A 9,365-nucleotide genomic window follows, 5' to 3' on the forward strand; every position below is an offset into this window, starting at 1 on the left:
TCATTTTCCAGCAGGACTTGGCACCTGCCCACACTGCCAAAGGTACAAAAAGACGGTTTAATGACCATGGTGTTACTGGGCTTGACTGGCAAACTTACTCGGCTAACCTGAACCCCATAGGAGTCTATGGGCTGTTGTAGGAAGGTGAGAGACACCAGACGCAGGTGACCTGAAGGACGATATCAGAGCAACATGGTGCTGTAGGCTGATCTCCTCCATGCCACGCCACATTAATGCAGTAATTCATGCAAAAGGAGCCCACCCAAGTATTGAGTGTATAGAAATGAAGATTATTTTCTGAAGCCTGACATTTGTGTTTAAAATATCCTTTTTTTAAATCATATATAATATTCTAATTTTCTGAGACAGAGTTTTGTGTTTTGATTATCTGTCAGCCATAATCATCAAAATTACAAGAAATACAGGCTTGAAATATTTCACTCCACGTGTAATGAATCTATATAATATGGAAGTTTCACTTTTTGAAATGATTGACAAAAAATAATGAACTTTTTCACAATATTCTAATTTTTTGAGATGTACCTGTATAAGCTATACGTTTTTACAGATGTAGAATACAAATTGCTTTGGGCCTACACCAATGATGAATGAAAATGAAAATGCAAGGAATTAATTCATTTCATCGAGTCATTCGTTTCATTTCATATCATTTCTTTGTCACAGCCACAGGCCACTGCAGATGGCCGGAAGAGCCACATGTGGCTCCGGAGCCGCAGGTTGCCTACCCCTGGTCTATGACAACAGTCTTTTCAGATGTTGTACTTCTTTTCTACTGACTTTCTGTATATGCCCTAGTATTAAGATAATAAACAAATATAAACAAGCAAAATAAAACAATAGATTAATGAATGCACTTTGTGAGAGTTTAAACTGGATTCAGTTAATGAGGAAATATTCTGTAATTAATTAAAAGCAAAGTATGATGATTGTATCTTTTAGTTATTTCTCTGCTCGAGAAATGTTTACTGGAAGCCCTATCTTTACTAATATTTAAACTGCTGCTTACATAAATGCATAATAGACCAATAACATATTTGGAATATAATCTGAATGGGGCAATTCTGCATAACAAGTTCTTTAATTTTTCATACTTTCAGTACATTTTGATGCTGTTTTTGAAGTGATATCAAGAGTTTAAATATTACTTACTACTTACTTACTTTCAAATCCTGATTGGGACTGGCCACTGAGTAAATCAATTAATGTTTAATGCTGCAACTGTTTGGTGTTTATGACAGAGTTAAACCAAACATAAAGTCACCTGAGTTGCTTTCATTTCTGCAACACTAAGCCAGTTCTCACTCGCTTTATCCAGGCATCTTAAACCAACCCATGCTAAACCTGCTCAGGACGCCATCTGGACCAGCTGCCTATCTTCATTCACCTTCCTCAACCTTCTCTGAGCCGTCAATGGATAAAGTGTCAAGCTGAGCTGCAGACGAGTCAGCCAGAGGAGGATGGAGCGGGGGAGGGACTGTTTACTATATATCAGATAAAGCTGTTTGCTTTGTTGGACTATTTAAGTTAAGGCGTGGCACTAAAATAATTAAAGGAGGATAATCTTGTGTTTACAAATGATAATTCCCATCTTGGAGAATATTAAAACTTTATATTTTAACTATGACTGAATGACTGACTGACTGAATGAATGAATGAATGAATGAATGAATGAATGAATGAATGAATGAATGAATGAATTAATTAATTAATTAATTAATTAATTAAAAAATTATTTAAGATAAGATAGAACTTTATTATTCCCGATAGATATTCTGGTTCCAGATTGCTTCAAAGTTACAAAAACAATTACAAAAACAACCACAATATAGAATGATAAAGGATAAGAAAAACAATAAACAAAAAAGGTTACAATAGCAATATATAATATACATATAAATATAACAATATAAAAATAAAATTAAAAAATTGGGGAAAAATTAAAAAATCATATCAATAATAATAAAAAAATAATAATAATAAAAAAAATAACAAAAATAAAATAAAGTGTCTAAGAATTTCAGAAATGTGAATACAAAGCAAAATAAAATGTTGCATGTTGCCAAGTATATTTCAATAACAACATTGGCACGCCTGAAAATGAACTATGTACAATTTGATATACTATACATACAATCAATTCATAACATATCATATATAAATATATTTACATACAGCCATATACACGGTCGTTATAAAGTTGGAATAAAATATTTTTAACCTCTTACCATGAAATGATTGTGACAAAGTGTATATCTTCTCAAAACTTTATTAATCAATCTCTTCCAAACATATCACAATGAGAATGAAATCACAATTAACAAAGGATTGTGTCTGAAAACAAAATGATTCCAACTTCATGGGTGACCGTGTATATTCATAAAAACATATAGGTGCTGAACACACGTACATACACTCACACATACATACAAATATACATAAAAAATCATATATAACATAATATACATAATGAATTTACCCTCATCCAAGTGTCTATATCTTATTATAAAACTTATTACCACATATTTATATTTCATACACACAAACATACACAAACATCTATGAAAACACCTAGCGATTTTTAAAGCCCTCTCCCATTCCTGTGCCTTTTGAATAACATCAGTTTGTGCCTTTTTTTTAACTGGATCATATTTGGACATTGCTTTGGCTCCATGCTCACTCCATTCCACGGTTTCACACAACTGATTGAAATGCACTTATTTTTTGTAGTCGTGCAAACAGCTAGCATCTTGAAATTAAAGTGCTCCCTCAAATTATAACCCCCCGTTCTATCAAAAAAGGTATCCTACCAGGTAGGAGTTTGTTACTATAATGACTAAATGCTTTATAAATCAGACCAAGTTGTACGATGTACAATACAGCGACAATATTTGCGAGATATTATTTACAAGATATACAATATTTATTTTTTTCTGATTATGACAATAAGATAAGATATGACTTTATTTATCCCTCAGTGTGGAAATTTAGTTGTCCCAGCAGCTCAAGATACAGACACAATGATATAGAAGACAGAATAAGAATATAAAAAATAAGACATACATAGACATACATTATATGCACATTATATACATACATTTCTGCCATTTGGCATTTATTATGAATATTTATTTTTGTGTTTGTTTTCCTGAAAGTACATTGCATTTTTACATATATTGCAGGTTGGCAAAAAAGTATTTTAGCATGTTAAATAGGTTAAATAAGTTTTTGCTTGTAGTAGTATGAACATCATGGAATAAATACATTTAACGGGCGCTCGCACCCAACTCACTTAAATATATGCAGAGGTATACACAGTATAGTATAAGTGGTATATGAAATGTATAATATAGAAAAAAATACAGAAGGCCTATTATAGGCCTAATGTGGTCGGATGTAAACAGAGATAGTGCAAATAAACCAGTAAAGTGACCTGGTGGAACAAACAGTGCTGTATTATGTGGAGTCTGATTGTAGGCCGGTATGAATGACCTGCGGAAGCATTCTTTCCTACACAGTGGCTGCAAAATGGATTTCGACAGGAACCACATGTTTAAGGCTAATTCATTCATTTTCATTTTTAAAGCTCAAACTGTTGGTTGGTCTTTGCAGATGTCATAACTGCTTTCATTAACAAACTTAAGGAGGAGGAATAAATGCAACCTGTTTTCTCAACGTGTTGTGTTGCAGCTACCATTCTCACCACTGAGTGGCAGTGCTGTGTAAAGTGTGCTGCACCAACCACCACTGCAGCTCAGATGAGGAAGATGTAGTGTTGTCCTCAGAGGAGGAAAGAAGTGGAGTTCAGAACAATAATGTACTAATATTTACAGTGAAAAGCATATTAAGGAGGTAAAACAAGCACAAAGTGCACAAACTACTAAGAAAAAAACAGAAGAGGACACCTTCAGACAATAATGTTCTGTAAAGTAAAACATTCCATTGAAAACCAAAAATAATTATAAATTTGAATCAATCAACATCTGGGATTATTTGAGGTCATACAGCCATTCATTATTATTTAAAAATGTAATAAATATGATGTTGGGTGGAAACATTTGTATATATATATTTATTTATTTTTAAAGAAAAAAAAATTAACCACCTAAAATAATGGAGAGATGGGTCACATGACTACAGGTTAAGTGGAGGGCATAACTGTGGCATTATGGGTAAGAACAGACATGGAAGCCGAGGAAGACTTATAACCCTAAACCCCATTCAACACATGGTCCAAGAGGTACATGCAGTAATTATCTTTCATTTGTTTCATATTTGTATGTTTATATGGACAATAAGATACATGTTTAGCAACTTTCTTTAGCTAATTTCATCACATTTCTATTGTGCTAACATATTTGGGCCTATTTATCAACCGGCACAAGATTTAGAGACTTTAAAATGACTGAGAGATGTGTATTTGAACTTTTTGAGATAGATAGATAGATAGATAGATAGATAGATAGATAGATAGATAGATAGATAGATAGATAGATGGATGGATGGATGGATGGATGGATGGATGGATGGATGGATGGATGGATAGATAGATAGATAGATAGATAGATAGATAGATAGATAGATAGATAGATAGATAGATAGATAGATAGATAGATAGATAGATAGATAGATATTAGCGATCTGTTTTCATTGTCTTCCCTGTTCTTCCACCTGCTGGCTTACCAAAAAGCATCTGGCCAAGGCATCGTTGACCTCTGACCCCCAGCTGCAGCTCTGTGCTGGGGACACTTGAGACTCTGACAGTGTATGGAACACACATACAGATACACACACACACAGACACAAACAGACACACACCTAATTACATTACCTGCAATAATGCAGTTCAGTGGCGGACAGGTGCACTCATAAACTGGATTAGGGAACACACTGGCTGTGTGTGTGGCTAGGCGGGTTTCCTCTTTGTTTCTCCTTAAACAGTATAACAGGCATCCCCATATGTCTGGGACCCCTGTTGTTGCCTGACATCACGCTCTGTCTGTGTGTGCCATTCATGTATTTGTGTGCAAATAAACGTCCTATGGAAAGCAGAAGGCTGGAGGCTGTTATCTGTTCATGTGAATGTTTGCTGTAACAACAGAGCCCTGGCTTCTGTGCAACAACCAAAGGAAATTTACTCTGACATTAAGATAACACACACACACACACACACACACACACACACACACACACAAATGCATAAGCCGGGAGAGTAGACAGATGTAATGTGGACACAATCACTGGAGAGCACTCGTGGGAATATTGGGAATAGGATTAGAGACAAGAGCACTAGTCATGAGAGCTCTAAGACAAAGAAAAAGGGATAAAGTTGATCAAAAATGATGAAGCTATCGTAGATTGAGCAGAGGATTGATCTTTTCAGTTCACCATTCTGCTGTAAGGTCACACCGTCCAGTCTGATGAGGAGAATTACACCCTTCTATGGTTCTAATAAAGCATGACAGATGTGCCCGCCTGGTCTCAGTCCTCCAGCCTCGGAGAAACCGACCTCCTAATCAGTCCCGCAAGCCTTCTGCAGCGGGCCATAAAATGCAAATATGTGCCACTCTGATAGCAACCTACTGCTCACTCAGTCCCACAGAATAAAACCAATCATAGATGGGAGGACCCGTTTTGATTGATTCTGAAACAAAAGTGTCTTAAAGTGGGAATGGCAGGTGTGAGCGCTACATACAGGGCCTCATTTAGATTAGAGATAAGCTTATCCAGGCATCTACTGTGAATCTGTTGGTAAATTTGTGAACTTACGTAGACGTAACATCGTTACCGACACCTCTGGCTGTGTTTTGTGTGTTCGCATATGTGTGAGTGAGATGACTGTTTGCAGAAGCTTTATCAGTTAGCGACACAAAGAGCTATTCAGTGGCCAGAGAGAAACAACAAAGGGACAGTTTACTGCAACAAAGACACCTCCGTCCTGGAGGCCATGCCGGGTAGCAAATCTGAACAAAAACCCTCTCATGAGCATTAAAAGTGGCATTAAAAGTACAGAGTGTCATGTAAAATCATAACCCCAGGTAGGACAAGGCTTGGTGTCCACAGGCTTTGGTAAATGGGACAACAGTGACTAAGCTAAAAGGTTAACACAAATGACAAAAAAAACAACAATTTGAAGTGATATCTATAAATGCACATTTGGTTATACTATTCCAGGTTTGGGGACAAATTACACTTAAAACTTCAGCAACGTCACTTTCAGTGTACTTGATAGTCATAGATGGTACATAAGCATACCAGGCATAGGCTCAGGGGCCCAAAGTGTTAGGGGCCCCACTGAATTTCATCTGCAAAATGTCACTTGAAACAACCACAAAAACAACTACAAAGAGACAAAACAAATACAAAGACACACAAAATAACTATAAAGAGACACAAAACAATAACAAGGAGAAAAAACCAACTACGCAGAGAAAAAATTACTACAAAGATACTCAAAATTATTACAAAGACACACAGAATTACAAAGAGACAGAAAACGACCAAAACATTTAAAAAAAACAAATGAAAAAACAAAAAGAAACAAAAACATGAAAAGATGTTAAACCACTACAGAGACAAAAAGATGACAAATTGACTACAAAGAGACACAAAATACAACAAAATCACAAAAAAGAGACAAACCATGACTACATAGAGACAAAATCACCACAAAGAGAAACTAAATTACTATAAATAGACATAAAACAGTGACATAGATACATTTCTATAAAGAGAACAACTGTAAACAACTACACAGAGAAAAAATGACTACAAAGATATTAAAAATTATTACAAAGACACATGAAACTACGAAGAGACAGAAAACGACAACAAAAAAAAGCAACAAAGAGAAAAAAACCTCGACAAAAGATGTTAAACCACTAAAGAGACAAAATGATGACACAAATTACTACAAAACGACAACAAAGACACACAAAATGACAACATAGAAATAAAATGACTATCAAAAGAAACAAAATAACTACAGAGTCACCCAACAACAACACAGACACAAAATACCTACAAAGAGACAAAATCACCACAAAGAAAAACAAAATTACTATAAATAGACATACAGCAATTACATAGACAAAATTACTACAAAGAGAACAAAACAAGAAACAAGGAGACACAAAACGACTACACAGAGAAAAAAATGCTACAAAGATATTCAAAATTTTTTACAAAGACACACAAAACTACAAAGAGACAGAAAACAACCAAAAAAGAAAAACAAAGAAAAACATGTTAAACCACTACAGAGACAAAAGGATGACACAAATTACCACAAAATGACTACAAAGAGACACAAAAGGACAACATAGAGATTAAATGACTATAAAAACAATAAAAAATAACTACAGAGGCAAAACGACTACATAGACACACAGAATGACAACATAGAAACAAAATGACTACAAAGAGACACAAAATGACTGCGAAGAGACACAAAATGACAACATAGAGACAAAATGACTACAAAGAGACGCAAAATCAAAACAACAGGCAAAAGAGGAAAAACTACCACAAAGTACTGGTCTTGTGACTTTGTAGGAGAAGTGATGGGGCCTTCAGCATGTCATGCCCAGGGGCCCATTATCCCATAATCCACCATGCCGACAACTACCCTTGCTGTGAACACTTCTCTTAGTTGACTTTTTCTACTACACAAAGAAGTTCCAGTAAACACTGTTTACAGTCAAGTCTCTTGATACCCAGAGTAATGGGCGCATTTATTCTATAAAGTAACGCTGATGTTTAACTTTTACATTTACAATTTACAACTTTTATTGTATTGAGCTGGAAGCAGATATCTTTGAACCTGGAGAGATTAGGCAGATACCCTTAAAGGTAAATTACGAAAAGTGTTGTATGTATTTTGGGTGAATTTATCCTTTAATAGTAAGGATTTACAATGGTATTTATATGATTTTATCATCACATTTAGAATCTTAAGGTTTCTACTGTGAAAGTAAGTCTGTGACACTTCTTCCTGATGACATCTGTGAAATACAAAACCAGTGTTGAGTGAGTGGCACAGTACCGGACGCACACTTCCTGTATGCTGAGATAGGATTATAAGAGATGGAAGCCATCCTATTAATCCCAGAATAGAGTCATCACAGTTGATGGATAGGTCTGTCAAACAGGATGAGCTGATCAATGCTCCCCACCCAACCCTCAAACATACAGAGCGAGCCCTGAGTCAAACAGAGTAATCAACCACACAAAAGGAAATGCAGATTACCTGTTGCTATGACGACTGCAGCTGCGGTGTGACAGCCATCCATTCTGACAGAGACCTAAATAGAGCTAGCTTTACAAACACAGTGAAATGTGATATTGCATAGTGGGCCAGGTGCTTCCAAACCAACAGTAGCAAGCAGTAACCTGGTTCACATGAAGCATGCTTTATTTCTCACACTCAGTTTAATATGATACATGCATCATCACATCGTATGATATTTGTGTTCTTTGCATGCAAAGAATGCAGATTAATCTAAAGGTGAGTACAAATGTGCAAAACTATGCTCATTTGGATTGATGTGTCACTTTCTGTATGTGGCAGGGCAGCTGGGAGTCAGAGAATTAACCCTCCCCACCCTCTCTCTCCCCTTAACACCACCCCCAACTCTACCCAACCCACCCTGCCTGACCCCCCTCCCCCAGCCCGTCATCATCAGACACCAGCAGCTGGCAGCCTGCCCCATTTAACTCCCTCCAGCACTTACTGGGTCTGGCTAATCACTGGTGCTCAGCACCGTCCGTGGCCACCACACCTGCCCCCTCACTAGTGGGACTGTCCCATCTGGGACCTTATGATGGGGAATTTTCTGGGTGCGGGGGTGTCTTCTTACTTCCCAAAACAGCTCAAGGTGCTGCGAAGAAGGAGACATCAGTGGTTGGGGTCAAATCCTGTCATTGATGAGATTCATATGGGAATGTAAAGTTCTTGTTGCCTAAACTTTGCAGGAAATGCTTTATAAAGAATGCAACAATGTATGTGCTCCAAGCCCTTCCTGTGTGCACACTTGGTAGACTCCCTCAAGAACAAACTTTCTAACATTAAGTCTAAAAATATTTTTGTCGAGGTTATGAAATTTGCTTATGTGATCAGGTGCTTTTGATTGGAATAAAAGCATTGTATAGGTGACAATGCAGGGCGGAAAGCTGTGTGTTGTTTGTGCTTAGATAAGCCCTCATCATTAGCAGCCACCAGATGGTAAGTTGATCATGCACATTGCTTTGCTACTCTGGTATCTGTCTTCCTCATTAGAAAGCACATTCACACACAGATACTGCAATGATTAATTCAGCTCCAATCATGCAATAGAGAAATGGTCCTT

This window comes from Centropristis striata, chromosome 9 (assembly GCF_030273125.1).
Source record: "Centropristis striata isolate RG_2023a ecotype Rhode Island chromosome 9, C.striata_1.0, whole genome shotgun sequence".
NCBI classification, from domain to species: Eukaryota; Metazoa; Chordata; class Actinopteri; order Perciformes; family Serranidae; genus Centropristis; species Centropristis striata.